We start from the raw sequence: 12260 nt of genomic DNA on the forward strand, positions 1-12260 counted from the left end.
TGCTTGCTGCAATGGGGATAGGACCTAAAACAGGGGGCAGCTTGGCAGACAGCTAGATAGCTGGGACTTTTGTTAGAGTGCAAGCGTTTATGGGGCACTGACAGATGAGATGGTTTATTGCACAATTGGCCACTGAAAGCACTCTACAGCCATGCACTGACAGAAGCTGCAGAATAGTTAAAAAATGCCCAATCGCGTGACAATCTGAACTCTCATTGCATGAGGATTCAGATGAAGGTGCTCCAAAGCAGAGCACCTTCATGAATGTGTGTCAGTATGGCTGGGAGCAGGGCTTGGCTGATGCAGCCCAGCTCGGCTCCACACGCTGTCTTCAAGATAGGAGGGTGGAGAAGTGACTTTGGTCTGTGGGTTCCCCAGCCAGTGCAGGAGGGTGGGGTGGGTGGATTGGAGCCCCCCTGAGGTAGGGGACCCAATCTACTTCCCCCTGCCCCCCCTGAGTCCAGTGTGCCTGGGGAAACCCCAGACTGAACTCACTTCCCTGCCTTCCCCCCCTCCCATCCTGACAGAGCATGGGAGCTTGGAGTGGGGTTGGGGCTAGAGGACAGACTCTACAGACACACTCACTCTCACACTCTCCCCCGATCAGCTCCAAAGGTGAACTGGATCACACACTCTCCTGGTCCAATGGCGAATGTCTGTTGGGTCAGGAGGATTGGTTTAACTCATGATGCTTTCTGTGAAGTGGCATGAGTTAGACCAGGGAGCTGCATGTCTGTTAGTGCCCACGTGCTTTTATTTGAGGTTGACTGGTGGACTAGGTGTATGGCTGTAGGTGTGAAGAAGCCATGGTGGGGCACCTAAAGGTGTGCATTGCAGTTAACCTACAGTGGGGTGTCTGAGGGGCATGTGGTGGTTAACCACAGCAGGGTGCCAGGGCACACCAGTGTTTTGGAGCCTTGCTGGGGGCAGGGGCTTGGGATACAGACCAAGCTTAAGTCAAAGCGGGGTGTAAGCCTAGAGAAGGACTGAAGCCCAGCACAAGAGAAGGACAGAGACAGGGGCCAGGGGCCCATAAGCCAGGTCCAGGGCAGGGGGGCTAGGCAAAGGGCACAGTCAGGGAAAAGGGGTGACGGTTGGGAAGGCCAAGGCGGTCTGGTAGTGGGTGAGGGCAAAGTGCCCCACTTAAGCAATAATCATTAACACCTGCAAGGCATGGGCATGGCTGTAGGGGAGGTCAGAGACTATGAATTTTGCCCTTAAGGAAAGAGTAGACCTGAATGTGAACAGTCCAGGAGTGTCCCACCTAGCACCTGAGGCCAGGACTAGGAGTGGTGGGGTTTGGGAGGAAACCAATTACTAATATCAGACAAGGGCTCACATCAGGACCCTAGGGCAGCCTCCCTTTTCATGAACCAATATTTACATCAAGGTGTGGCAGGTAGGAGAAGAGGAAGATACTTTTGGAGCCAAAGCAAGGCAGGAGCTGTGTGTTCATCAGGGGGTGGCACAGTTGCCCTGGGGCCTGAGCCCATGAAAGTCAGGAAAGAGTGTATGCGTTGATTTATGGACTGTGACTGCTGTCTATTATAAAACACTAAAATAGTTAAAACAAAAGAGTTCTGTTCCATGCTAGGTCAGAAGCACTTTGCAACTGAAGGAATGAAATGTAGACATTTTCATGCAAATATGCATCAAGTGAAGCACTTCTGGCAAGCCTTACCTTTACCAACACTTGCTCACGTTACAGTAAAGCAGCCCATGCTGAACTCCTTACCAGAGGATTTCAAGGGAAACCCATTACTTTTCTGTCAGTCTCAAACACTTTTTTATTTCAAAAGGTATTAAAAATATATAAAGCCAGCACATCTTGTCAGTGCTTTGACTTCCATCATGCCCAGTTGAAATATTTTCTGATAAAAATCAAACCATTTCTGTTTAGTGGGAATTCCATTATATTTTCCAATACCGAATGTCTCTTAGAGTTTGCAGCTTACATTTAAGTTCATTTAACTAATTTGGTCCTTCATCCTGTCTCTCCAGAGGACTTTGAACTTATTGCTATGTCTGGTTTAGTTTATGGGAGGCCAGGTTTTCTAATTCACTCATTTGCATTCAAGTCCGTTGTGCGCTGGTTTGTGCGCTAAATCTATATTGTAAAGTATCTGCCTTTAAAAAAGTAGCTAAGAGAAACTCTTGGGTCATCTAGGCTATGATTTGCAGTGTGATCTGCTAATCACATCTGCCATGTAGCTTGCTTTATTTTAATAGAAGCAGACTAAGGCTGATATGAAATTCTTCTGAAAAGGCCCATCAATCAGTCCCTCTCTTCTCTTCTACTCTGGTTCCGAAAGAAGAAAGCATGTTTCTCCATCTGTCAACCGCAGAAAGTGAGCTAATGGATTTTTCTAGACATTGGGCCAAATTTCCTTCTCAAGTTATCCTCACAGATCTGGTTAAATCCCCTCTATAAGCAGTTCACTCACCAGACTGCTGTGATGAATCCCAACCAGTGGGCTTTCTTCACTTTTTTTGCATTCTTTGCTTTCCTAGGATCTAGCGCTGTTTTTCTTCTTGACTTTCAGGCACACTTCCTGGCCACAGGCTCTCTTCCCTTCATGAAATGGGACCCAAAGCCCAGTTGCTTTAGGCTCTTCAAGTCAGGATTGACCTTCAAGGTACTCTGGTAACTTGGAACGCCAACTCCGTGGGTCCACTAGGATTTACAGAATACTTTTTCAGGTATGCCTGACAGGTGTAGCACAATGTTTGCATACAGGCAGGCTTTGCATAGGGTTTCAGGAACACTATTATTCTATTTAAAAGACAAAGCACAAAAGATTACAGATAATACGGGTAGCAAATATTCCTAAATGCAGTACCCCCTCACTCCAGTTCATTCTTCCCATGAGACTAAGTCTGTGTGCAGGGGTACAAGGTCCTCTTAATTCATCATGGTCCCTTTCTGCTTCAACTTATAAAAAATGCCATTCTTACATAGAACTGCTCCTACTTTCTTATAATCTTGAAGCTTTCTGTCATAAGATCTCCCGATTAGCCCAAATATGACTCTCTACTGACAAGCAACCTCTCCCTTGATAAATGCATTTTTTGGACAAGTGTCAGCCTTTTGTCTAGAGTACTTCTATTGGAACAGGGTGCCATAAACAAACTTCTGTTTGTACCATACTATTATTGCCTTTGAATTGCAGCTCAACATGGATGTGGAGACAGAGAAATTCTAATTGGAGTCTGCAACTTGATAAAAGTATCTATGGAGAGCTCATCCTCACATACAGAATTCACATATTCTCTTGAACACCACAGCATGAATCCTGAGTGAACAATTTAAACTGAAATACATAGAAGTGGACAGGAATAACATCAGAAGCTGCCCCAAAGTGCTGTTCCTTCACCAGCTGGCCTGGGCCAGCGGTACTGAAGCACCTGCATGTTCTGCCCTTGATCAAATATGGCATTAATGGTTAAGGGCAATATTGATGCCCTGTCCTTACAAGTGAAAGCTGCTTTTTGGCAAGCATTTAACTACGGAGACAAAGATGAATAAATAGCATTCCTGAGTAGGCTTCATTTGAGCAGTTCTTGTCTTTTAAATAACTAATGAGAAAGAACAAACATTCTGCATCTGATGAACTGCTGATACAACATTGTAGGATTTTTCTAAAACAAAAATGAACACGCTTTATTTTGCTGAATTCTGTTTCCAACGAAGTACTTCATAGAAGTAAAAGACTTCTGACACCTGGCAAAGCACTACATAACAGGATTTTCAAACAAGTGTAAATAATTTAATCTCATTAATTTCCATGAAAGATGTATTGTTAGGACCTAACCACTGGTTTTAAACTATGCAAATATACCTTTGATATTTGACTTTATTATATTTGTCATAGGGGGAAGCATTTCACGCAAGTATCTTGGCATCAATGTACATGCAGTTACAGAGTAACTAATGTCTTGGAAAGCTCATCCTACCCCATCTTCGCTGAGTCTTGAATGGCACTTGAGTCTTGAGTGGCTTTGGGCTTTGACCAAGAAGTCAAGATACAAATCTTTCTCTCTCTCTCTCTCTCTCTCAGTTTTGCCACAGCTATTGACATTAGCAGTTGTTGCATCCAGCCGATCCTTGCTCTGCTTTAGGTGTAAGTGATGTCATCAGCTGTTGCAGGAAAAGCAGAGCTATTACTTCTGATCTTAAAAGCTGAAAAAGGTTTGGGGTTCATTTTTAAGACAAAAAGTGACAGCGTTTCAGATAAAAAAAATTTCCATTAGGACAGCAAGACCATTTGGGTTGTAACATGCTAATGAAATCCATCTTCCCATCTGCTTCACTGGAAATCAAGAGTCCAGTCATTTGGCTAAGACTGAGTCTTGGATGGAGCAATAGCTGGATATTGCCGAGTCCCAATAAAGGAGGAGTACTGCTGGTTGGCTGTGCAAAGTAAGCATAAGAGGAAGAACAGATGGCATCTGTTTATTTGGAACAACATATTCACTTTCTATTATGAAAGCGTGCAGCCTATGAGTAGGCCTCGAGCTAATTTGTAGATTCATATTACAGCAGCAGTTAAGGGCATATATAGCTACATGGCAGTATAATGTTGAAAAACCTGAGATTGGTCCAGATGTGCTAGCTCAGAAACCAGAAGCAGTCTAGCCACAGAAGCATGGCTCAAAAGCAGAGCAGATGCTTTTGCCCAACAAGAGGGGCTGTAAACAGCTTTGAGCTCATACCCTTCCAATTCCAAGCTGAAAAATCCAGCCCCAGAGCTACCAAACACCTTGGCTGAGCCTTCTTGTCTCTCCGTCTTATTGTGTGGTGGCCTGAGGTGTCACGCTGGCCCAAAAATGGAAGAAAAAAAAAAAGAAATTGGCCACACCTGAGAAGGTCCCTCTGCCTAGCCAGAGGCGGCCTTAGACAGCATTTCCTAGCACAATACCAAGCCCAGAGCCGCCAAGTGTATATGCAGCCTTTTTTCTCAGACTCCTTGGAGTGCAGTACGCGTGCAGTAAGGCTGCTCTCGGAGCCACTTTAATTAAAGTGCCCCCCACTCCAAGAGCATGTTTATAAATGCCCCCTATGACTAGGGAGCTACCACAATTGTGGTGGAAGTGCGCTGTGCAGCAGCTCCTTTAATCTTACTCATGTTGCTGTGCACTTCCCCTCTCCCCACAACACCTGATTGGCAGAGGGGCCCCAGCAGCCTGGCCACTTGTGGCTGATTGGCTAGGAGGCAAAAATCGTGGTTTAAATTATACCACGGGTTTTGCCTCCCACTGGTGATTCATCAAGGGGCTCTGGCAGGCCTGCTGCTTGCTGCTGATCAGCCTATATACAGCAGCATGCTCTTTGGTGTGCCTCATGATCTAGCCCTTGTTGGGCTGGCCATTGCACAATGAAATGGACCAAACCTCAGGGGCTGCTCAGTGCCCCAAGCACATTTTAGCTGGACCAAGTCACCCATCCTCACAGAGGCTCCTAGTGCTTAGACTGATGATTCAGCTAGGAGCAGAGGCTTGACACACAATGCTGAGGTCCAGAAGTGGGGTTGGCATGGCATGCCAAGCCCTTCCACTTTGTGCCCTGGAGTTCCACCACTAGTCATGTGAGCTCAGGAGCCCATTTAAACAATGCTTACATCGGGGGAAACCAAACAAACAAAATCCCCAAGCTTTGGCACCTCTGCTCGGGTATAAAGGGCCACAGGCAGCCCCGAACTCATACCCTTCACACATACCCCGCCACAATGTCCAGCCCCAGAGTCATATCAGCTAGTCAGTCTTCTCTCTCAGATGTCTCCTTAAGTAGTGTGGGGTGAGGGGTCATGGAAGCCCCCAAATTTAAAAGAAAAAAATGGTCACACCCAAGAGGACCATCTCTTCTGCTGGAGGAAGCTGCAGCAGCCTTAGACTCATATACATGGCTTCCCAGGCACAACATCCAGCCCCACAGCCAATCATATCAGTTGGACAGTTTTATCTCTCAGATTTCTTAGGCAGTATGGGCCAAATCAGACCCAAAATTAAAAGAAGAAAGAAAGTTCCTCATCTGCACAAGGACTCCCACACCATCTGATAAATATCTGCAGGGTCTTTGCTCTGTGCTCCTGCTTGTTCATCTGCAGAATTGTAGTGAAATGGGAGGAGGATCTGGGCCAGTACAGGTGCTTTGCAGCCTGACCCTGTTTGTCTCTATGGCATTTATAGTGAAAGCCCTCCCTCCTGATGGTAGCCTGCCCTCCAAAAAGAGGTGTATTAGAAACCTGGTTTCTTGATGGTCTTTCAAGGCCAGAAAGCTGTCAGGAAGCGAAGCTAGAGATAAGGTACAAAGCCCATTCCTTGTCTCCAAATGCCAGCATCCATTGGGTTCCTATACACATGCCCAATGCCTGCTTTGACACATTTTAATTAGAATGCATCAGAGCAGACTCGATTAATTAGCATGCTTTAGTAGCCTTGGTGTGACATGTATTCAGCATCCCCTTGCTTCAAAATGGTGGTGAGGGTGCTTTAACTAAAGCTCCTCAAATGAGCTTTAGTTAAAGTGCTCCCACTGCCATTTTGAAGCATGGGATGCTAAATACATAAGATGCCGTGGGTGCTTTAATTAGAGTGGTTTCCAAGGCTCTAATTAAAGGGTGCCCTCCCCCCACCCCCATGGCATGTGTAAAGATGCCCATTGTGACCAATTCCCCCATAGCAATCAATTAAGATGAGCCCCTTTTGATGACCCTTTTTACCACCATTACTTCTGTATGAAGGATCCTTCTCCACCCAGCCCAGGGCTGCCTGTGTCTTGTGTGCGCACCTTCCCAGAAGACACCAATGACAGTAATGATGGGGAATAGGATCATGATAGCGACAAAGAGTGGGTGAGCAACAAGGATGATGGGGAAGAAGAGGATGAGGAAGATGGCATGGATGAATGACTGGGGAAAGAAACTGAAGGATTGTGGGGGTTGGGATTGGGAGGGGAGGATAGAGGACATGGAGGTGGTTTTGTGTGATTGTAACAGTTAAAGGAGATGGGGAGGGGCACATGGGTGTGCATGTGCAGTTATTGTAACAGGGGTGATGGTTAACTGTGGATGCATGTTATGGACTTTCAAGTGAACAGGGCAGGGGGTTCTTGAGACAGCCCTGGGCTGCCAGGGGCATGGGGGTCAGCTATCCCTGCCTCCAGGGGCAGCTCCCAGCTGCATGAAGCTAGGGGTTAGCCCTGAGCTCTGGGTGAATGAGGGGGAGCTGTCCCTGGCTTTGTGGGAAGCTCCCCTCTACCCCCAAGAGCTTGGATCTTAGCCCCAAGTTCTGCACAGCTGGGAGCTGCCCTTGGAGATGGGGACAGCTCCCCTCTGCCCCCCAGAGCTTGGGGTTTAGCCAGGCAGCAGTTGTGGACCCCTGCTGTCTAGGCTGACCAGTAGCAATTTGCTCCTGGTCATGGTTTACACATGCGCTTAGATGCATTAGTTTAAAGCACCATTTTATTGTACCTATATCTGTTCGTACTAGCTAATGATACTTTAGTTTAACCTACTGTGCAGTAATTGCTATGCATGTGTAGACAGTGAAGCTTTACTGTTCATTAGTTTAGTCTAACATGCAGTAATGTGCGTGTGTAGACATGCCCAGTTGCAGCTGAGCAATACGTGTTTGGGATTAATTGACCCACTGGGACACTGACCAGCTGCTTGTTTATTATTACTCTGGAAATCTTTGCCTTCTTTTCAAATAAGTGTTTTCTGTCATAGGTTCTCTGCAGTGCCTAAAGCTAGGAGGGGGTGATGTCCCTTGTTTATTTCTTCTGTTCTCCTCCACGAACACTGCATTACAGTGCAAAAGAAGATGAAAGAACAAGAGCAGCAGGTCAGGGTGCAAAAAACAAAACAAAACACAAAATAAAACAACACAACTGTTATTGGGCTATTGCAATTATTTCCAAAACAAGTGCCCCCTGCATATTTCAGAGCTAAGATTTAACTTAAAAGAACTGAACACAAGGTGGTGGGTTGGGGAGTCCTTTCTCCTCACTAGGACTTGCAGCACCTCTGTCTTTCTCTATTAGCCTTAAAGATTTGTCCTCCTAAATACTTTACCCATATTCCACTGGTCAAATGGATTATTTTTAACACTATACTTTGGAAAAACAATTTTTCCTCAAATGAATAGCCACTGCTTTGTTAAAATGCCTTATGAAGGTGAAAAATATTTTTTAAAAACAGAAAGAAAATCCACACTGATTTCTGCCAGCATGCTACCTTTGCAGAAGAGATTTTCACCCTTGTAATAAGGACAGAATCCATTTGTTGAGTCGGTCCCACTCTTTTCGGCTTTAGGCTTCCCATTCCTCCTCTGTGAAACACTTTGATGCACAAATGAAAGCCAATCTTGTGGAAGCACTGATATTCAGTATATGTTCACTCTGAAGACTGACTGGGTTAAAAATAAAATAAAATAAAAAGATTTGAGGGCTCTTATATCTGATCAGCTTAGCTTGCCAGTAGAATAATGTCTATTGTAGCTGCTAGCACAGCAAGTGTAACCTGGAATTTGACAATCAAGCAGGGTTTTCCAGGGCACATGCCAGTAATCAGTTCTCCCACTGGGGTTTAGCTAATGCTTTGTTGTTGCTCCATAAAGCAAAACAGTGCTGAGCTGACTTTCGCAAACCTTTGTTAGCTTTGCAATGCTGACTGTAGAGCTGGAAGGGCACCAGAATTCCCTTTCTGTGAAAGAACGTGTTGTGGCAAAAATTCTCATTTTGAATTGTTAAATGAGTTAGACCAACATTTGTTACATGAAGGAAATGTTTTTAAAAAAATCCATTTTTGTATTTCTAACTCATTGCAGAGATAAATGTTTCTAACACATTGTAAAGACAGATAACAAGGGAACAGGAGCCAGGAAACTAGGCTGCTCAACTGCTGATCTGGCCAGCTTCTCAAGCTGATGGGAAAGCTACCTACCTGACGCAGCAGGCAATCTGGCCAATAACTGTGTCCTGAACCCCTGGATTCCCATTAGAATCACAACTGGCGAAGCAAATCTCATCCATGAAAAATGTTAAAGTAAAGCTGTTCAGTGAAGAGAGAGTTTATGGAGATCCTGCTCTTTTGAATAAGAGTGACACTTGTAATGACACTTTTCATGAGAACACACACTTGAATTTTTTTTCTAGCCAGCTCACATTTTTTCTTACCACATTATACATTTTATTTTGTCTTTCTACCTAAGCTTAGGAGGCTAAACAACAAATCACATAGTACTTTTGAGTAGTTATAATCAATGAAAAAAGTAGCCAAATGATATTTAATTGGTAAATTTAAGATAAAATGTTTTAAGTTTGGTAAACCACAAGATGGTGCTAAATGATTGTAGCAGTAACAGAAAATATGGCAGTGTTATTGCAACGAGGATCTTCCTTTTCACTAGTACATTTCAGTTACAAAAGTAACACCAAACAAGTTTGCACACTGACTGTGAGAGTGGCGATATTTTCTTTGTGTGTGTGTGTGTGCATATGTGCAAGAGAGAGATGCATCTGTAATTTCAGAATCTTGCCCAAATATAGTAGCAAAGAGTTACTTCCCTAGTCTTCAAAACAACCGTTAAGGAAACGCAACTGATACTTCTGGAAGGTAGAACAGTTTCAATTAATTGTCACCAAAATAATCCCCATTTTATTTGCTAAAATTACTTAGAGTTATGTTCCTGACTCATCTATTTTACCCTTAAAAATATTAATGCATCCACCATAAACAATTTTTTTGAAGGGTGAACAGGCTATATTCTTTTTTCACTATTGTAATCATAAGCCTGGATAAGTCAGTTTTGTTTTTGGGCTGGTAACATTTCATGATAACATTACAAAATGTCTATGGAAAAAACCAGTAGTGTATGTAGACTGGTCATGATATATTTTCCCTTTTAATCATTACCATTATTTACTTTTTCCCCTCAAAAGGCCACATTTATCCTGCCTCCCTGATGAATCTGGAACTAACCCCAAGGAAAGAAGCCCCATCTAGGCTAAGTATAGACAGTCAAAAAGCTTGAGGCTGAAATGATTCAGTCTTCACAGATTAGTTTAAACTGTGTAGATTGGACCGATAAGCAAATGAACAGACATTCACTTTTGATTCTGGAAATGTAGCCACATGCCTTCAGTGGCCCAAGCCAGAAGCCAGGGGGTGCCCCCCTGCTCAGCTGGAGTAGATAGCTTGGGCTAAGGCTAACCCACTGACCCTGTGAGGGGAGAGTTGCAGGGGAGGTGCAAAGCATCCTGGGATTCTGGGGGACTGTGAGTTAACTTGAATCTGGAGGGGATCTGGGACAGAAGTTCAATAAATCAATTTAACCTAAATCATTTAAGTCTGATACTACATCCATCCAGGCTTATCTTAAACCACAGCCATTTTGAAAGCAGTTTATATACACTGAACTTGTGTTGTATTACAGATTTGAACTGATTTCTGATCACTTATACCGGTTTGGTGTGTTATTTCTGTCCTTAGCTTTACTCACTCCCACTCTGTGTACATGCAAGCCTGACAATTTGGCAGTATATACAGTGCAGTGTGGTCCTGAGAATACATCCCAGCAGAGTAGACACAGGCCACGTTACTTTGAATGTTCTTATTTCAAAGCTGCAAATTAAGCACGAACAAGAAAAGTTAACAAAAACAAGTGCACCATGTACGTTTCAGATTTTTCCCCTCCAAGTGAAATAATTTATTAAGAAGCAAAATGTTATTACTGGTTCTTATCTAAGCCTCTACCTTTTAATAGGTATTACTGGCAGACTCCTATAGGAATCTCAGATCATCAAGAAATTATCCTCCAGGTATATTTTCAGATGTCAGTAGTTATTCAGTTATTCCTAAAGGCTTTTCAGGCAGACATAATTCCTTCTATTGCCCACCAAGTTTTACACCTACTAATTTTAAGGAACTCACTCCAATTAGCTTTGTCTCCAGCTCTAAAGGGAGCCTGGAGCAGTGCTGGATTTCTCATAAAAGAATTGTAGCATTAGACGTTCCCTAGGAGATGCTGCATATTTGCAATTCCATGGCCTGGTAGGCTAGACTTCATAAAGACTAAAAGTTTTGCTAATGGACCTTCCTCATAAATTGATGTGCAAGATTTCCCTTATGGTCAGGCATAGATGCTGAAGATTAAAATCCAAGAACCAAGTGCCATTCACAAGTATTTGAAAGGTAAAGAATAGCACAAAACAAATGAGTCTTTACTAATACAAGCACAACTTCTTCTTCAAACCAAATGTGTTCAGATGAAATGGTCGCATCTGGTGTATACCAATGCTCAGATTTGGTAATATCTTCACTTTGCAGATTGTTTCTGAATCACAGCCTGGAATGCACAGAGTATTACTCAGATAGCAAGTCTTTTATTTCCTACTAATAGAGCTTTCAGCATGGTTTATTGAAGAACCCATGCTTGTATTACCAAAGACATTTAAAGGTAGTGGAACTCTTAAAGTACATTTTTGCCATTCTTGTTGCAGAGAATAGACAGAAATGGTCTCCTAAGACTATTTTATATGCAGAAGACTGCTTTGGCTTGCCTTCTTATACCTCTCTAAGATTACTGTAAGGGGCGTAGCCAATTCTGTTCCTATACCATTAAGAGAGCATGTCTTCCCAGGAGGTGTAGAAGGGAAAGGATGGGACCAAAGTACACTGCTCTAAAACTGCACTCTATTTTCCATAGCTCTAATCTGCACCCTCTGACCCCTTTTAAGTTGAAGCAACCCCAAAGTTGTTCTGCTCACACCAGAGGTCATACAGGGAACAGGATAGCGCAGATTATATATTAACCACTAATATTGCTTTAAGCTACTACCTTTTTCTCTACCTCCCATTTCTCCACTGAACACAGGGATGGGAGCAGAGGAAGAGGGGTCCCACCCCTAACATTATAGCGTGCACTGAGGTGGGAACACTAACATGTGAGAACCAGTATTTAGCCCCACAGACCCCTAATTAAAAAAAAATCTTATTGCTACTCCCCATATCAGAACTCCTCTCCAGTTGTAGAGTGAGTGCGATTTGGACAGGAAACTAGTGAGAATTAAATGTAGACCTAAAGAAATATTTCTGTCAACAGCCAACCAACAATAAGAACACTGTTACTTTTAAAAACAGTGCCAAGACAATCACACAGGATTGACCATTATCCTCCCAGCTCTACTGGGCTGCAACAACCTTTCCACAGTAACAGCTCATTCTAGGATGGTGTGTATTACTAGTTTACATTGCTTGCTT

The sequence above is a fragment of the Alligator mississippiensis genome, chromosome 1, assembly GCF_030867095.1.
Source record: "Alligator mississippiensis isolate rAllMis1 chromosome 1, rAllMis1, whole genome shotgun sequence".
NCBI lineage: Eukaryota > Metazoa > Chordata > Crocodylia > Alligatoridae > Alligator > Alligator mississippiensis.